The following is a 19,606-nucleotide window of genomic DNA, read 5'->3' on the forward strand; positions in this document are numbered from 1 at the left end:
ATTGCAGAAAAATCTTATGGTTACGACAGATCTACACGATATTTTGTCGTATTTTTGACACAATTCTGTAGTTTTTTTTTTTTTTACTGGGACGAGTGTAAGTTTTCAACACTCCGGCAAGGGCACACTGAGGATCGGCGTGAAAAGCGGCGCATATTTCCGAACGAAGGTGCCGAGGAATGACAAGGAGCCACTTGCGTCTTTCGGAAAGGTGATTTCGGCGGTAAAGCATGTCGTCGCGGATGGCAAAATGACGAGCTGGCGCGTTCGAGAAGCTGGGCGCTGAGAAGGTGTAGATAGAAGCGTGAGAATAGAAGTGATCCAGGGGTCTTGCCTTTGTTCATTGGGCATGTCGGCAATTTCTAGTAAAGATGCGTCACCTGTGGTGATAGCTGTCGATTCAGAGCCGCATTGAAGAGCTGACCTAGACAGGGCGTCAGCATCAGAATGCTTACGGCCAGACCGGTAGGTGACCTGAATGTCGTACTCTTGTAAGCGGTGGGCCCAACGAGCAAGACGGCCGGATGGGTATTTAAGAGTGGACAACTAGCAAAGTGCGTGATGGTAGGTAACAACAGAAATGGGACGACCGTAGAGATATGGGCGGAACTTTCCAATGGCCCAAATAATGGCCAAGCACTCCTTTTCGGTTACAGAATAATTTTTGTGCCCTTTGTTAAGGTGCGGCTGGCATAAGCAACAACGTACTCTGGGTAGCCGGGCTTTCGTTGTGCAAGGACAGCGCCGAGACCTACACCGCTGGCACCAGTGTGAGCTTCGGTAGGCGCCGCAGGGTCAAAATGGCGGAGAATCGGAGGCGACACTAGAAGGCGCCGAAGCGTCGAAAAGGCCTCATCCCAGACGGACGTCCAAGAGGAAAGAATGGCGTCACCGGCAAGGAGCTCAGTCAGCGGCGAGATGATCGAAGCGACATTGCGAACGAAGCGACGAAAATACGAGCACAGCCCGATAAAACTACGCAGCTCCTTTAGGAAAGTTGGACGTGCAAACTCAGCTACTGATTCGCAGGATCTATACGAACAACGCCTTTCGAAACAACGTGTCCCAATATAGGAAGCTGGCGAGCCCTGAAGCAGCACTTTTTTCAAATTTAGTTGCAGGTCGGCATCAGTCAAACACTTTAACACACGCTCGAGACGATCGAAATGTGACGTAAAATCTTTTGAAAACACGACAACGTCGTCCAGGTAACAAAGACAGTCATACTACTTGCGTCCGCACAGAATTGTGTCCATTATGCGCTCGAAGGTGGCCGGTGCGTTGCACAATCCAAACGGCATGACGTTAAATTCATAGAGACCGTCAGATGTCGCAAAAGCGGTTTTTGGTCGATCGTCAGCTGCCATGGGTACCTGCCAGTAGCCCGAGCGGAGGTCCAGAGATGAAAAGAATTCGGCACCTTGAAGGCAATCGAGAGCGACATCAATGCTTGAAAGGGGGTACACGTCTTTTTGCATTATCTTGTTCAATCGCCTGTAATCAACGCAGAACCGGATAGAGCCATCCTTTTTCCTCACGAGAACAACTGGAGAAGCCCAAGGGCTGTGCGAAGGCTGGATGACGCCACGCTGAAGCATGTCATAAGCGTGTTTGGTGATAACTTGACGTCCTGTGGCCGATACGCGATAAGGGCGCTGGCGTACCAGGGCGTGCGCACTGGTGTCGATGCAGTGAGTGACAGCGGATATACGCCCCAAAGATTTCTGAGGAAAGTCGAATGAAGAACGGAAGCGCTGAAGTAAGCTGATGAGCTGGTCGCGTTGATCTGCTGAAAGGCTGGCATCAAGACAGCCAGAAAAATCTGCAGTGGAGTTGTCGTTGTGTACAGAGGCAGTCAAGTCAATAGTACCGAGCTGAAGTGGGGCTGGGTCTTCTGAGACGGGATATGTCATAGCGTCATCAAAGGGCTCGACATGACCAAGACGTTCTCCACGAAGAAGCGTTGACGGACAAGGCAACGGGTTAGAGATGTACATGGCGCTGTAGCCACCACAGAAGGACAGCAGGGCGAAAGGCAGGACTAAGCAATGGCGACGATTAGCAGCATGCGTCAGAGTGAAAAGAACAGTCGAATCAGAAAAGCAGGCGCAGGAAACGGGCACGAGGATGGTAAAGCAGATTGGGATGTCAGTATCTTCGGCCACGGTTATCTTATTGACGTGGAGCGGTGTGTCAGACGAGGCAGCAGGTGAAAGCGGAGACAATTTGATGCTGGCTCGGGCACAATCAATATTCGCATGATGACTGGTGACAAAGTCGCAACCCAGAATCAGTTCGTGAGAGCAGTGAGACAGCACAAGAAATTCAGCGACATACAAAACACCCGGAATAACAATTCTAACTGTGCACGCTGCAAGAGGTTGAATGCGATGCGAGCTGGCAGTTAGGAGAAAAAATTTCGAAACAGGCGTCGTAACTTTACGAAGTCGGCGGCAAAGGTTGGCACTTATAACAGGCACAGCGGCGCCAGTGTCCACAAGCGCGAGAACTGCGACGCCATCAACAAACACTTCGATAACGTTGGCCGAGGAAAACAGAGGACAAGTAGAAGAAAACGCAGTTCTTGTCTCCGGAACTGCGGCCGTTAGTTTTCCTCCGGCCAAGCAGGAGAGCGACGGCACAACGACGAGAGGGAACGACGGCGGGGAGACGGCGATCGACGAGAGGAGTGGGAGGAGCGGTCAGGATAAAATGAGTCGGTAGAAGTACCAGCAGCGACAGGCGGAGGGGAAGGTTCATAGTTTGAACTGTAGTTGGAACTGTACAGGTTGGGGCCATTGCGGTACGGCTGCGCACGCTGGCGACAATGCCGGGCGAGCGACGTACCCAGGAACGTCACATGAATAACAGATTGGGCGGTTGTCGGAGGCCCGCCATGGATTGTTGACCCGACGTCGAGGAGGCAGATAAGGGCGGGGCGTAGGTGATGGTGCCGGTAACGGCGCAGCCTTCGCGACAGGGTACGGTGGCGGTCTGGCGGTGACAACGGCGTGCGTTAGGGGGGCTGTCACAGGCGTAAGTTGAGAGCTTGGCGGTAAAACTTCTGCAACTTGCTCCTGGATGGTGCGTCGAAGTGCAGGATCTAGCGATGGGGTGGTTGTAGCAGTAACAGGGAGGAGCGCAGTTGGCGAGCCACTTCCTTCCGTATAAAAGCCTTGATCTCGGGAAGGAGGGAAGGCGGTACAAATGCGAGGCCGCATGCTGTCGGAGGCGGGAATAACCGATCGTTCATGACAGAACGTCAAGTAGAAGCTCGTTGCCTCCGGAGGACGTCGTAACTTTGACAAAGCTGAACCACTTCAACGACGCTTTGCGGGTTTCTCGCCTTCAACATATGAAACGCATCGTCGGAGATTCCCTTCGGGATTTTGGTGATTTTATCAGCTTCGGACATAGATGGATTAACACGTTTGCAAAGATCCACAACGTACTCTCTGTAGCTGGTGAATGTTTCGTCATCAAGCTGAGCGCGGGCTTCGAGGCATTCTTCGGCGCGGAGTTCGCGCACGGCTGGGCGCCCGAACACCTCGGAAAAGCTCGTTTGAAAGGCCGACCAGGTGGGCAGGTCGGGTTCGTGGTTGCGAAACCATAAATTGGCCACATCTGTCAGGTAGAAGAGGACGTTAACTAACTTGGTGGTATCGTCCCAATTGTATGCGCCTACGCGTTCATATGAGGATAGCCAGTCATCCACATCCTGGTCATCTGCGCCACTGAAAAAGTTGGGATCCCGTTGGCGAAGCCGTCCAGAGCACCGGATGGTAGGCGGAGCGGTGGGAGCAGTCGAGCATGGTGTAGCGGTCTGGCTTGCTACCTCAGTCATACCGGATGGCGGAGCGAGTGTGCGACTGCGAAGCTCCAGCGTGAGAAGAGGGGACGAAGAGCAGCCTCCACCAAATGTAAGAGTACGTTCAGTCTGAGGTCGGTGTTCTGGTCGAACGTTTAACTAGCGCGTCAGTCTCTTGCGTCGTCTTCTTTGTCAGCCGTCTTTTCGACGTACGCTTGTCGTCTTTGTCACCGTCGACAGTCACCGAGCGTTGGTGTAACACTACAATATATATATATATATATATATATATATATATATATATATATATATATATATATATATATATATATATATATATATATATATAGGCAGATCAATCAAGGGGAAATGAGGGTGCTCGTTATAATGCATGAAGGAAAGAAGCCAACAGTCGGCGAGGCCAAGGAAAGCGTTGGGGATGGTATGTTTATGTCATTTTTTTTTAATGTTTACTTCGATAACCACAGAAAATAGTAATGTAATCCGTTTTAGGGGAAAGATAATTAGACACAAAGTAGAAGAAAAAACAACGTGCCGATGGTGGGATCCGAACCCACGACCTCCGAATAACGCGTCCGGTGCTCTACCAACTGAGCTACATCGGCCGCTGTCCCCCCTGCTACTTTCTTGGGTATTTATGTTGTCTGTATACGAACCTTGAGAGTGTTCACCAGCGCCACCCTCAGCCATAGCGGCGAACGTGGGACGTCCTTTGTTACCGCCAGCGTCACGTAGAACGTGATCAAGAGCGAGGGCGAAAGCTGTGCTAGAACCCTCTTACGCTACCTATGGCTTCAAGACTGCCAGAACCGAGACCCCCGTAAGCTACAAGCAGATCAATCAAGGGGAAATGAGGGTGCTCGTTATAATGCATGAAGGAAAGAAGCCAACAGTCGGCGAGGCCAAGGAAAGCGTTGGGGATGGTATGTTTATGTCATTTTTTTTTTTAATGTTTACTTCGATAACCACAGAAAATAGTAATGTAATCCGTTTTAGGGGAAAGATAATTAGACACAAAGTAGAAGAAAAAACAACGTGCCGATGGTGGGATCCGAACCCACGACCTCCGAATAACGCGTCCGGTGCTCTACCAACTGAGCTACATCGGCCGCTGTCCCCCCTGCTACTTTCTTGGGTATTTATGTTGTCTGTATACGAACCTTGAGAGTGTTCACCAGCGCCACCCTCAGCCATAGCGGCGAACGTGGGACGTCCTTTGTTACCGCCAGCGTCACGTAGAACGTGATCAAGAGCGAGGGCGAAAGCTGTGCTAGAACCCTCTTACGCTACCTATGGCTTCAAGACTGCCAGAACCGAGACCCCCGTAAGCTACAAGCAGATCAATCAAGGGGAAATGAGGGTGCTCGTTATAATGCATGAAGGAAAGAAGCCAACAGTCGGCGAGGCCAAGGAAAGCGTTGGGGATGGTATGTTTATGTCATTTTTTTTTTTTAATGTTTACTTCGATAACCACAGAAAATAGTAATGTAATCCGTTTTAGGGGAAAGATAATTAGACACAAAGTAGAAGAAAAAACAACGTGCCGATGGTGGGATCCGAACCCACGACCTCCGAATAACGCGTCCGGTGCTCTACCAACTGAGCTACATCGGCCGCTGTCCCCCCTGCTACTTTCTTGGGTATTTATGTTGTCTGTATACGAACCTTGAGAGTGTTCACCAGCGCCACCCTCAGCCATAGCGGCGAACGTGGGACGTCCTTTGTTACCGCCAGCGTCACGTAGAACGTGATCAAGAGCGAGGGCGAAAGCTGTGCTAGAACCCTCTTACGCTACCTATGGCTTCAAGACTGCCAGAACCGAGACCCCCGTAAGCTACAAGCAGATCAATCAATCATAAATACCCAAGAAAGTAGCAGGGGGGACAGCGGCCGATGTAGCTCAGTTGGAAGAGCACCGGACGCGTTATTCGGAGGTCGTGGGTTCGGATCCCACCATCGGCACGTTGTTTTTTCTTCTACTTTCTGTCTAGTTATCTTTCCCATAAACATATTACATTACTAATTTCTGTGATTATCCAAGTAAACATTAAAAAAAAAAGACAAAGTACCATCCCCAACGCTTTCCTTGGCCTCGCCGACTGTTGGCTTCTTTCCTTCATATATATATATATATATATATATATATATATATATGAAGGAAAGAAGCCAACAGTCGGCGAGACCAAGGAAAGCGTTGGGGATGGTACTTTGTCTTTTTTTTTAATGTTTACTTGGATAATCACAGAAATTAGTAATGTAATATGTTTATGGGAAAGATAACTAGACAGAAAGTAGAAGAAAAAACAACGTGCCGATGGTGGGATCCGAACCCACGACCTCCGAATAACGCGTCCGGTGCTCTTCCAACTGAGCTACATCGGCCGCTGTCCCCCCTGCTACTTTCTTGGGTATTTATGTGGTCTGTATACGAACCTTGAGAGTGTTCACCAGCGCCACCCTCAGCCATAGCGGCGGACGTGGGACGCCCTTCGTTACCGCCAGCGTCACGTAGAACGTGATCAAGAGCGAGGGCGAAAGCTGTGCTAGAACCCTCTTACGCTACCTATGGCTTCAAGACTGCCAGAACCGAGACCCCCGTAAGCTACAAGCAGATCAATCAAGGGGAAATGAGGGTGCTCGTTAAATTACATGAAGGAAAGAAGCCAACAGTCGGCGAGGCCAAGGAAAGCGTTGGGGATGGTACTTTGTCTTTTTTTTAAATGTTTACTTGGATAATCACAGAAATTAGTAATGTAATATGTTTATGGGAAAGATAACTAGACAGAAAGAAGAAAAAAAAAACAACGTGCCGATGGTGGGATCCGAACCCACGACCTCCGAATAACGCGTCCGGTGCTCTTCCAACTGAGCTACATCGGCCGCTGTCCCCCCTGCTACTTTCTTGGGTATTTATGTGGTCTGTATACGAACCTTGAGAGTGTTCACCAGCGCCACCCTCAGCCATAGCGGCGGACGTGGGACGTCCTTCGTTACCGCCAGCGTCACGTAGAACGTGATAAAGAGCGAGGGCGAAAGCTGTGCTAGAACCCTCTTACGCTACCTATGGCTTCAAGACTGCCAGAACCGAGACCCCCGTAAGCTACAAGCAGATCAATCAAGGGGAAATGAGGGTGCTCGTTAAATTACATGAAGGAAAGAAGCCAACAGTCGGCGAGGCCAAGGAAAGCGTTGGGGATGGTACATTGTCTTTTTTTTTTAATGTTTACTTGGATAATCACAGAAATTAGTAATGTAATATGTTTATGGGAAAGATAACTAGACAGAGTGTAGAAGAAAAAAAAACGTGCCGATGGTGGGATCCGAACCCACGACCTCCGAATAACGCGTCCGGTGCTCTTCCAACTGAGCTACATCGGCCGCTGTCCCCCCTGCTACTTTCTTGGGTATTTATGTGGTCTGTATACGAACCTTGAGAGTGTTCACCAGCGCCACCCTCAGCCATAGCGGCGGACGTGGGACGTCCTTCGTTACCGCCAGCGTCACGTAGAACGTGATCAAGAGCGAGGGCGAAAGCTGTGCTAGAACCCTCTTACGCTACCTATGGCTTCAAGACTGCCAGAACCGAGACCCCCGTAAGCTACAAGCAGATCAATCAAGGGGAAATGAGGGTGCTCGTTAAATTACATGAAGGAAAGAAGCCAACGGTCGGCGAGGCCAAGGAAAGCGTTGGGGATGGTACTTTGTCTTTTTTTTTAAATGTTTACTTGGATAATCACAGAAATTAGTAATGTAATATGTTTATGGGAAAGATAACTAGACAGAAAGTAGAAGAAAAAACAACGTGCCGATGGTGGGATCCGAACCCACTACCTCCGAATAACGCGTCCGGTGCTCTTCCAACTGAGCTACATCGGCCGCTGTCCCCCCTGCTACTTTCTTGGGTATTTATGTGGTCTGTATACGAACCTTGAGAGTGTTCACCAGCGCCACCCTCAGCCATAGCGGCGGACGTGGGACGTCCTTCGTTACCGCCAGCGTCACGTAGAACGTGATCAAGAGCGAGGGCGAAAGCTGTGCTAGAACCCTCTTACGCTACCTATGGCTTCAAGACTGCCAGAACCGAGACCCCCGTAAGCTACAAGCAGATCAATCAAGGGGAAATGAGGGTGCTCGTTAAATTACATGAAGGAAAGAAGCCAACAGTCGGCGAGGCCAAGGAAAGCGTTGGGGATGGTACTTTGTCTTTTTTTTTAATGTTTACTTGGATAATCACAGAAATTAGTAATGTAATATGTTTATGGGAAAGATAACTAGACAGAAAGTAGAAGAAAAAACAACGTGCCGATGGTGGGATCCGAACCCACGACCTCCGAATAACGCGTCCGGTACTCTTCCAACTGAGCTACATCGGCCGCTGTCCCCCCTGCTACTTTCTTGGGTATTTATGTGGTCTGTATACGAACCTTGAGAGTGTTCACCAGCGCCACCCTCAGCCATAGCGGCGGACGTGGGACGTCCTTCGTTACCGCCAGCGTCACGTAGAACGTGATCAAGAGCGAGGGCGAAAGCTGTGCTAGAACCCTCTTACGCTACCTATGGCTTCAAGACTGCCAGAACCGAGACCCCCGTAAGCTACAAGCAGATCAATCAAGGGGAAATGAGGGTGCTCGTTAAATTACATGAATGAAAGAAGCCAACAGTCGGCGAGGCCAAGGAAAGCGTTGGGGATGGTACTTTGTCTTTTTTTTAAATGTTTACTTGGATAATCACAGAAATGAGTAATGTAATATGTTTATGGGAAAGATAACTAGACAGAAAGTAGAAGAAAAAACAACGTGCCGATGGTGGGATCCGAACCCACGACCTCCGAATAACGCGTCCGGTGCTCTTCCAACTGAGCTACATCGGCCGCTGTCCCCCCTGCTACTTTCTTGGGTATTTATGTGGTCTGTATACGAACCTTGAGAGTGTTCACCAGCGCCACCCTCAGCCATAGCGGCGGACGTGGGACGTCCTTCGTTACCGCAAGCGTCACGTAGAACGTGATCAAGAGCGAGGGCGAAAGCTGTGCTAGAACCCTCTTACGCTACCTATGGCTTCAAGACTGCCAGAACCGAGACCCCCGTAAGCTACTAGCAGATCAATCAAGGGGAAATGAGGGTGCTCGTTATAATACATGAAGGAAAGAAGCCAACAGTCGGCGAGGCCAAGGAAAGCGTTGGGGATGGTACTTTATGTCTTTTTTTTTTAATGTTTACTTGGATATTCACAGAAATTAGTAATGTAATCTGTTTAGGGGAAAGATAATTAGACACAAAGTAGAAGAAAAAACAACATGCCGATGGTGGGATCCGAACCCACGACCTCCGAATAACGCGTCCGGTGCTCTTCCAACTGAGCTACATCGGCCGCTGTCCCCCCTGCTACTTTCTTGGGTATTTATGTTGTCTGTATACGAACCTTGAGAGTGATCAAGAGGGTAGCGTAAGAGGGTTCTAGCACAGCTTTCGCCCTCGCTCTTGATCACGTTCTACGTGACGCTGGCGGTAACAAAGGACGTCCTACGTCCGCCGCTATGGCTGCGGGTGGCGCTGGTGAACACTCTCAAGGTTCGTATAAAGACAACATAAATACCCAAGAAACTTGCAGGGGGGACAGCGGCCGATGTAGCTCAGTTGGAAGAGCACCGGACGGGTTATTCGGAGGTCGTGGGTTCGGATCCCACCATCGGCACGTTGTTTTTTCTTCTACTTTGTGTCTAATTATCTTTCCCCTAAACAGATTACATTACTAATTTCTGTGATTATCCAAGTAAACATTTAAAAAAAAGAAAAAAAAGACAAAAAGTACCATCCCCAACGCTTTCCTTGGCCTCGCCGACTGTTGGCTTCTTTCCTTCATGTATTATAACGAGCACCCTCATTTCCCCTTTATTGATCTGCTAGTAGCTTACGGGGGTCTCGGTTCTGGCAGTCTTGAAGCCATAGGTAGCGTAAGAGGGTTCTAGCACAGCTTTCGCCCTCGCTCTTGATCACGTTCTACGTGACGCTGGCGGTAACAAAGGACGTCCCACGTCCGCCGCTATGGCTGAGGGTGGCGCTGGTGAACACTCTCAAGGTTCGTATACAGACAACATAAATACCGAAGAAAGTAGCAGGGGGGACAGCGGCCGATGAAGCTCAGTTGGAAGAGCACCGGACGCGTTATTCGGAGGTCGTGGGTTCGGATCCCACCATCGGCACGTTGTTTTTTCTTCTACTTCGTGTCTAAATATCTTTCCCCTTAACAGATTATAATTACTAATTTCTGTGATTATCCAAGTAAACATTAAAAAAAAGACAAAGTACCATCCCCAACGCTTTCCTTGGCCTCGCCGACTGTTGGCTTCTTTCCTTCATGTATTATAACAAGCACCCTCATTTCCCCTTGATTGATCTGCTTGTAGCTTACGGGGGTCTCGGTTCTGGCAGTCTTGAAGCCATAGGTAGCGTAAGAGGGTTCTAGCACAGCTTTCGCCCTCGCTCTTGATCACGTTCTACGTGACGCAGGCGGTAACAAAGGACGTCCCACGTCCGCCGGTATGGCTGAGGGTGGTGCTGGTGAACACTCTCAAGGTTCGTATACAGACAACATAAATACCGAAGAAAGTAGCAGGGGGGACAGCGGCCGATGTAGCTCAGTTGGAAGAGCACCTGACGCGTTATTCGGAGGTCGTGGGTTCGGATCCCACCATCGGCACGTTGTTTTTTCTTCTACTTTGTGTCTGATTATCTTTCCCCTTAACAGATTATAATTACTAATTTCTGTGATTATCCAAGTAAACATTAAAAAAAAAGGCAAAGTACCATCCCCAACGCTTTCCTTGGCCTCGCCGACTGTTGGCTTCTTTCCTTCATGTAATTTAACGAGCACCCTCATTTCACCTTGATTGATCTGCTTGTAGCTTGCGGGGGTCTGGGTTCTGGCAGTCTTGAAGCCATATAGGTAGCGTAAGAGGGTTCTAGCACAGCTTTCGCCCTCGCTCTTGATCACGTTCTACGTGACGCTGGCGGTAACGAAGGACGTCCCACGTCCGCCGCTATGGCTGAGGGTGGCGCTGGTGAACACTCTCAATGTTCGTATACAGACCACATAAATACCCAAGAAAGTAGCAGGGGGGACAGCGGCCGATGTAGCTCAGTTGGAAGAGCACCGGACGCGTTATTCGGAGGTCGTGGGTTCGGATCCCACCATCGGCACGTTGTTTTTTCTTCTACTTTCTGTCTAGTTATCTTTCCCATAAACATATTACATTACTAATTTCTGTGATTATCCAAGTAAACATTTAAAAAAAAGACAAAGTACCATCCCCAACGCTTTCCTTGGCCTCGCCGACTGTTGGCTTCCTAACTTCATGTAATTTAACGGGCACCCTCATTTCCCCTTGATTGATCTGCTTGTAGCTTACGGGGGTCTCGGTTCTGGCAGTCTTGAAGCCATAGGTAGCGTAAGAGTGTTCTAGCACAGCTTTCGCCCTTGCTCTTGATCACGTTCTACGTGACGCTGGCGGTAACGAAGGACGTCCCACGTCCGCCGCTATGGCTGAGGGTGGCGCTGGTGAACACTCTCAAGGTTCGTATACAGACCGCATAAATACCCAAGAAAGTAGCAGGGGGGACAGCGGCCGATGTAGCTCAGTTGGAAGAGCACCGGACGCGTTATTCGGAGGTCGTGGGTTCGGGTCCCACCATCGGCACGTTGTTTTTTCTTCTACTTTCTGTCTAGTTATCTTTCCCATAAACATATTACATTACTAATTTCTGTGATTATCCAAGTAAACATTTAAAAAAAAGACAAAGTACCATCCCCAACGCTTTCCTTGGCCTCGCCGACTGTTGGCTTCCTAACTTCATGTAATTTAACGGGCACCCTCATTTCCCCTTGATTGATCTGCTTGTAGCTTACGGGGGTCTCGGTTCTGGCAGTCTTGAAGCCATAGGTAGCGTAAGAGTGTTCTAGCACAGCTTTCGCCCTTGCTCTTGATCACGTTCTACGTGACGCTGGCGGTAACGAAGGACGTCCCACGTCCGCCGCTATGGCTGAGGGTGGCGCTGGTGAACACTCTCAAGGTTCGTATACAGACCGCATAAATACCCAAGAAAGTAGCAGGGGGGACAGCGGCCGATGTAGCTCAGTTGGAAGAGCACCGGACGCGTTATTCGGAGGTCGTGGGTTCGGGTCCCACCATCGGCACGTTGTTTTTTCTTCTACTTTCTGTCTAGTTATCTTTCCCATAAACATATTACATTACTAATTTCTGTGATTATCCAAGTAAACATTTAAAAAAAAAGTCAAAGTACCATCCCCAACGCTTTCCTTGGCCTCGCCGACTGTTGGCTTCTTTCCTTCATGTAATTTAACGAGCACCCTCATTTCACCTTGATTGATCTGCTTGTAGCTTACGGGGGTCTCGGTTCTGGCAGTCTTGAAGCCATAGGTAGCGTAAGAGTGTTCTAGCACAGCTTTCGCCCTTGCTCTTGATCACGTTCTACGTGACGCTGGCGGTAACGAAGGACGTCCCACGTCCGCCGCTATGGCTGAGGGTGGCGCTGGTGAACACTCTCAAGGTTCGTATACAGACCGCATAAATACCCAAGAAAGTAGCAGGGGGGACAGCGGCCGATGTAGCTCAGTTGGAAGAGCACCGGACGCGTTATTCGGAGGTCGTGGGTTCGGGTCCCACCATCGGCACGTTGTTTTTTCTTCTACTTTCTGTCTAGTTATCTTTCCCATAAACATATTACATTACTAATTTCTGTGATTATCCAAGTAAACATTTAAAAAAAAAGTCAAAGTACCATCCCCAACGCTTTCCTTGGCCTCGCCGACTGTTGGCTTCTTTCCTTCATGTAATTTAACGAGCACCCTCATTTCACCTTGATTGATCTGCTTGTAGCTTGCGGGGGTCTGGGTTCTGGCAGTCTTGAAGCCATATAGGTAGCGTAAGAGGGTTCTAGCACAGCTTTCGCCCTCGCTCTTGATCACGTTCTATGTGACGCTGGCGGTAACGAAGGACGTCCCACGTCCGCCGCTATGGCTGAGGGTGGCGCTGGTGAACACTCTCAAGGTTCGTATACAGACCACATAAATACCCAAGAAAGTAGCAGGGGGGACAGCGGCCGATGTAGCTCAGTTGGAAGAGCACCGGACGCGTTATTCGGAGGTCGTGGGTTCGGATCCCACCATCGGCACGTTGTTTTTTCTTCTACTTTCTGTCTAGTTATCTTTCCCATAAACATATTACATTACTAATTTCTGTGATTATCCAAGTAAACATTTAAAAAAAAAAAAAGACAAAGTACCATCCCCAACGCTTTCCTCGGCCTCGCCGACTGTTGGCTTCTTTCCTTCATGTAATTTAACGAGCACCCTCATTTCCCCTTGATTGATCTGCTTATATATATATATATATATATATATATATATATATATATATATATATATATATATATATATATATATATATATATATATATATATATTGTGAAGAGGAAGAAGTGCACAAGGAACATGCCAGTCAGTGGAACCATCGTGATCGCTGCACGTGCTGGATCTGTGTTCGCTGCCGCTGTGTTCGCCGCTGATCTGCTCAGTCCTGCTGATCTGCTGAATAAACCCCCCATTCTTACATTTGGTGGAGGTGCTGGGTAATATCTATCCTCTCGCCCTGGAACTCCGCAGCCGTACATTACCACCTCCTGCGATGCCTGAGGACGTTAACCACCAAGCCGTACAAGCTGGCTCGGCCATCATCTGTCCCGGCTCCCTCCGCCAGCTAGACCCCGCCGTCTTCAGCGGCACTGACGACCACGATGTCGAGGACTGGCTCACATCCTATGAACAAGTGAGCGTTCACAACAAATGGGACGAGGAAACAAAGTTAAGCAACGTCATTTTCTATCTCACTGGCGTAGCAAACCTATGGTTTCGAAACCATGAAGCCGACCTTCCATGATGGTCCGCGTTTAAAGCCAGCTTCTCTGAAGTTTTCGGCCGACCAGCTGTGAGGAAACTCCGCGCTGAACAGCGCTTGCGTACGCGGTCTCAGCAAGTTGGCGAAAATTTCTCGAGCTATATCGATGACGTCGTCGACTTGTGCAAGCGCGTTAACCCACACCTGTCAAAGGCCGAGAAGATCAAGCACATTCTGCAAGGCATCGATTACGATGCCTTTCAGATGCTGTCGGCTCGAGATATCCGCACCGTCGCGGAAGTGGTCACACTGTGTCAAAGTTATGATGAACTGCGGAAACAAAGGGCCATAACTCGCGCGGACACCATGCACTCTGAGTCCCTTGCTGGCCTGACAGATGCAGGCGAACATTCTGCGCTCCTGCAACAAATTAAGAGCTTCATTCGGGAAGAATTTGCTCGACAGCTCTCCCTTATATCCTTCCATCAAGAACCTTCCTCACACCTAGCTCCCAGTTTGCGCCACATTATTCAAGAGCTGGTAGCTGAATCTCTTCCTCCAACCCCTCAATCCATGCCTGTTACAGCGCCGTTAGCATATGCGGCTGTTGCGGCCCGACCACCACCTACATATGCTCCACCGCCACCTGCCTACGTTCAGCCGCCTCCTGCGCCTGCGCGAGAACCTGAGCAGTTTATGCGACCGGCTCCAAGACCACGTAATCCCTGGCGCACGACGGATAACCGGCCAATTTGTTACACTTGCGGGCTTGCTGGACACATTTCTCGTTATTGCCGCAACCTTCTCCCGGTGTCGGCACCACCTACTCATGATTCTGCATACTGGTCTCCGACGCCTCAGTATTCCGCGCCTACTGAGCCTCCAGCCCGCCCTCATTTCTTCCCCGACCGCTCAGCTATGTCCGACCGCCGTTCACCGTCGCCGCGACGCCGCTCTATCTCTCCGATGCGACGTCGACAGAACGCTTCACATGAGGAAAACTAGAGGCCGCAGTTCCTGAGGCGAGAACTGCGACCCAGTCGAACTTCCCAAGTCCTCATCTGTCGCCGACAAGCCTAATTGAAGTTTTCGTCGAGGGTGTTGCTGTCATGGCTCTAATTGACACTGGTGCTGCGATTTCGGTAATGGACGCAAAACTATGTCGCACTTTGAAGAATGTGAAGACGCCAATTGCGGGACTTTCATTGCGAACGGCCAGCGCTCAGCATATCAAGCCGTTAGCAGCGTGCACCGCTCGAGTAGTTGTCCAGAATTCCCTTTATACGATTGAGTTCGTCATGCTGCCAAGTTGCTCGCACGCTGTAATTTTAGGCTGGGATTTCCTGTCGCGTCATGCTGCTATTATCGATTGTGCTCGAGCTGAAGTCGGGTTCTCGACTGCTCCCGATGCCTTACCAGGCGCTGATCAATACAATTCTGGTGCTAAAGCCCTCGTCGCCGAAGATATCGACCTTCCTCCCTGCTCTTCAGTGCTTGTTCGTGTCGCTTGTGCATCTATTACCGATGACACCGTTCCCTTCACACCAGCCCATACTTTTCTGCGCCGCAAGTGCCTTCCATTGCCCTACGCAGTGCTCGCTATTTCCGCTGGCCTTTCCATGTTATGGGTCTCTAACCCATTTAACTCCCCTACTGCTTTGCGCCATGGCGAATGCCTCGGAAGTATCCAGCCAATCGCATCTCTTCTGATCTCTGGGGAACCTGACGACGCACCGCACTGTGCCGTGACTGCGTTCAGCCCCCTTCACCTGCGCCCGCTCCCCCCTCTACAGACTTGTTCCTCCGTTCCATCGATGCCGATCTTCCTCCAGAGCAGCGCACTCAGCTTTTGAACCTTCTACATCACTTTCGCTCCTCCTTCGACTCACATCAAAGTTCTTTGGGTCAAACTTCTACAGTCACTCATCGCATCGACACCGGCACCCACGCACCACTGCGACAGCACCCCTACCGTGTGTCTGCAACCGAATGCCAGGCTATTGAAGAGCAAGTCGACCTAATGATCCAGAATGGCGTGATTCAGCCCTCAAGCAGCCCTTGGGCCTCAACTGTTGTCCTTGTAAAAAAGAAAAATGGTTCTATCCGCTTCTGTGTCGATTATCGCCGCCTTAATAAGATTACGCGAAAGGACGTCTATCCTCTCCCACGCATCGACGACGCTCTCGATTGTTTGCAAGGCGCCGAACTCTTTTCTTCCCTAGATTTACGTTCCGGGTACTGGCAAGTCCCCTTGGAAGCGGCTGATCGCCCCAAAACTGCCTTTGTAGCTCCCGACGGCTTGTACGAATTCAGTTATGCCGTTTGGCCTTTGTAATGCTCCGGCAACATTTGAACGGATGATGGACACCATATTTCGTGGCCTAAAGTGGAAGACATGCCTCTGCTACCTCGATGACATTGTCGTCTTTTCTCGTGACTTTGACACACACCTCTAACGTCTGAAGCACGTTTTGACTTGCCTATTTGATGCCGGACTGCAGCTGAATTTGAAAAAAAATGTCGTTTTGCCGCCCGCCAGCTCATCATTCTCGGTCACGTTGCTTTCAAAAAAGGTGTATCTGCAGACCAAGCCAAACTTCGTGCCGTAACAGCCTTTCCCAAACCGACTTCCATCAAAGATCTACGTAGCTTCCTCGGGCTGTGCTCTTGCTTTCGCCGCTTTATTAGGAATTTTGCTTCCATTGCTGCTCCCTTGACAGAACGTCTGTACGGCAGTTCCGACCTTTCGTCGTGGTCACCAGCGTGCGACGATGCCTTCAATGCTTTACGACACATCCTCACGGCACCGCCTGTCCTACGTCACTTCGACCCCACAGCGCCTACTGAGGTCCACACAGGCGCCAGTGGTATTGGTCTCGGCGCTGTGCTCGCTCAGCGCAAAGCAGGTTATACTGAATACGTGGTCGCCTATGCTAGCCGTACACTCACGAAGGCTGAATCCAATTACTCTGTCACTGAAAAACAATGCTTAGCGATTATTTGGGCTCTTACTAAATTCCGCCCTTACCTCTATGGTCGCCCTTTTGACGTAGTGAAGGACCACCATGCGCTTTGCTGGCTTTCCTCACTGAAAGACCCGTCCGGCAGACTGGCAAGATGGGCTCTTCGCCTTCAGGAATATGATGTCCGCGTTGTTTACCGCTCTGGCCGGAAACATCACGACGCCGATGCACTTTCCCGCTGCCCCCTTACAGCTGATGTCGCGAGTCTTTCCCCTTCCGACGATTCCCCGCCATCGCTTCACATCAATGACATGCCGTCAGCGCAGCGGCAAGATCCTTGGATATACTCTATCCTCGATTTTATCTCCAATCCTACAGCTGCTTCTCCATCGCGTGCTCTCCGCCGCCATGCTTCCCACTTCGCCATTCGTGATAACCTCCTCTACAGCCGCAACTACTGCGCAGATGGCCGCAAGTGGTTGCTAGTTATTCCCCGGCAGCTACGTTCGAAAATTTGTGACTATTTCCACGCTGACCCACAATCCGGTCACGCGGGCGTCTTTAAGACATACACTCGTCCCCGGCTGCGTTACTACTGGCGGGGTATGTACACCTTTGTACTCAAGTACGTTCGCTCATGCCTCACCTGTCAACGTCGCAAGCCACCTCCTCAACGTTCTGCTAGAGAGTTGCTGCCGTTACCCAGCCAACCACGTCCTTTCGACCGCGTCGGCATTGATTTGTATGGGCCGCTTCCCTACACTGCGGCCGGCAACCACTGGGCTATCGTAGCTGTTGATCATCTGACGATGTATGCAGAAACCGCCGCACTTCCATCTGCCACAGCGTCAGAAGTAGCTTCCTTCATTTTGAAGCGATTTGTTCTTCGCCATGGCGCACCTCGAGAGCTGCTCAGCGACAGAGGACGCGTTTTCTTGAGTGACGTTGTGAAAGCCTTGCTCACCAAGTGCAACATTATTCATAGAACCACCTCCGCCTATCATCCCCAGACTAATGACCTCACTGAGCGTTTCAATCGTACCCTTGGCGTCTCCTCGTCTCCTCGTCCAATGTACGTCTCCCCCAACCACTCAAACTGGGACCTCGTCCTTCCGTATGTCGCGTACGCATACAATACCGCAACGCAGTCTACTACTGGCTTCTCTCCTTTTTTTCTCCTCTACGGCCGTCACCCCTCTGCTACAATCGACACCATACTCCCGTATCAGCCAGACATATCAGAGTATACACCTGCGTCTCAAGCAGCCCAGCATGCGGAAGACTGTCGACAAATCACCCGCGCATTCACGACTAACACCCAGTACCACCATAAATCAAACTATGAAAGCCAACACTCGACACCGCACTTCTCGTCTGGCGCTCTTGTGTGGCTATGGATACCTTCCAATGCCCCTGGACTGTCTTCAAAATTTCTTGCTAAATACCATTGCCCATACTGAGTTCTGGAGCGCACCTCTCCGGTTAATTATGTGTTGGAACCTGTTACGCCATCCCATGATCTACGCCGGCGCGGACGCGAGATTGTTCACGTCCAGCGCCTCAAACCCTATTACGGCCCTGCCGTCTTGCTCACGCCGCAAGTCGCCAGGATGTCTCCTCTTCGTCCCGCGAGTAATTGTGAAGAGGAAGAAGTGCCCAAGGAACATGCCAGTCAGTGGCATCGTGATCGCTGCGCGTGATGGATCTGACTGTGTTCGTTGCCGCTGTGTTCGCCGGTGACCTGCTCAGTCCTGCTGATCTGCTGAATAAACCCCCCATTCTTACAATATATGTATATGCATGTATATATATATATATATACATATATATATGCGTATGCACCCTGGGACGCATAGCATGTTTCCCGTGTTCCCCTTCCCGTCTTTTGCCCCGGCACGTTCGTGCAAGCCTCTCTTGGCTCAAAAACAGCGACTTAAGCCACCGGCGTTTGTGCTCTTGCTGCCTTTTTTTGTGTCGCATCTGAAAGAGAATTGCTACAACGCCAGGCTCCAGCGAAGGAAACGCCCGCTTTTGCCAGACATATTTCTCAACCATGTTAATGGGCAATGGTCTGTGTCTACTATGAACCTCGATCCGGAGATATAGCAAGCAAGTTTTTGAATCCCTACACAAGACAGGCATTCCTTTTCGGAAGCGCTGCATGCCTCCTCTGTGGTAATGAGTTTTTGGCTGACATAGAGGACTGGGTGTTCATATCCCTCGTCATCTTTCTGACAGAATACAGCGCCCATGCCTCTGTTGCCTGCGTCGCACTGTATGATAAATTCTTTAGAATACTCGGGGGGGGGGGGGGGGGGGGGCTTAGAATGGGACCACTAACAAGCGCTTGCTTTAGCGATTGAAACGAATTCTCTTTAGCGCTGTCCCAAACGATGCGCTCTGGCTTGCCCTTACGCAGAGCGTCGGTCAGAGGATTCGCGAGTTGCGTGTAGTGATCTCTCAACTGGCGGTAATATCCGGCAAGCCCTAAGAATGTCCAGACTGCTCTCTTCGTGGCTGGTCGTGGATAGAAATATATGGCCAGCAATTTAATCTCGGAAGGCCAGCGAAGACCATTTCCTACCACATGACCCAAATAGCTTACTTCCTGACGAGCGATTTGACATTTTTCAGGCTTTGCTGTAAGTCCGGCCTCGTGTAACCTGCAAAAAACTTATCTCAAGTGCTGCCGGTGTTCTTCCCGACAGTCCGAAAATATTGCCACGTCGTCGAGGTAGGGAACTGCAAAACTATCTATGCCGCGTAACACCTTGCTCATCAAGCTTGAAAAACAGAATGGTGCGTTTTTTCAGTCCGAAACGTGCCAAAAGGCGTAACAATGGCCGCGAACCGCTTGAGCTCTATCAGTCAGGGGCACCTGCCAGTACCCTCTAACGAGGT

The 19,606-nt window shown here is 50.2% G+C and overlaps 1 protein-coding gene and 1 non-coding gene across 2 annotated transcripts in view; both read left to right on the forward strand.

Moving 5' to 3' along the window:
• LOC146194388 (uncharacterized) overlaps nucleotides 1-19,606 on the forward strand; it is a 109,599-nt gene that overhangs the window by 69,671 nt on the left and 20,322 nt on the right. The window lies entirely within an intron of this gene.
• TRNAT-GGU (transfer RNA threonine (anticodon GGU)) lies at nucleotides 9,451-9,523 on the forward strand. Its single transcript has one exon. It is a non-coding gene; the product is annotated as a tRNA-Thr (tRNA).

This window comes from Amblyomma maculatum, chromosome 3, assembly GCF_055883805.1.
Source record: "Amblyomma maculatum isolate TAMU_Amacu chromosome 3, ASM5588380v1, whole genome shotgun sequence".
Classification (NCBI taxonomy): Eukaryota; Metazoa; Arthropoda; class Arachnida; order Ixodida; family Ixodidae; genus Amblyomma; species Amblyomma maculatum.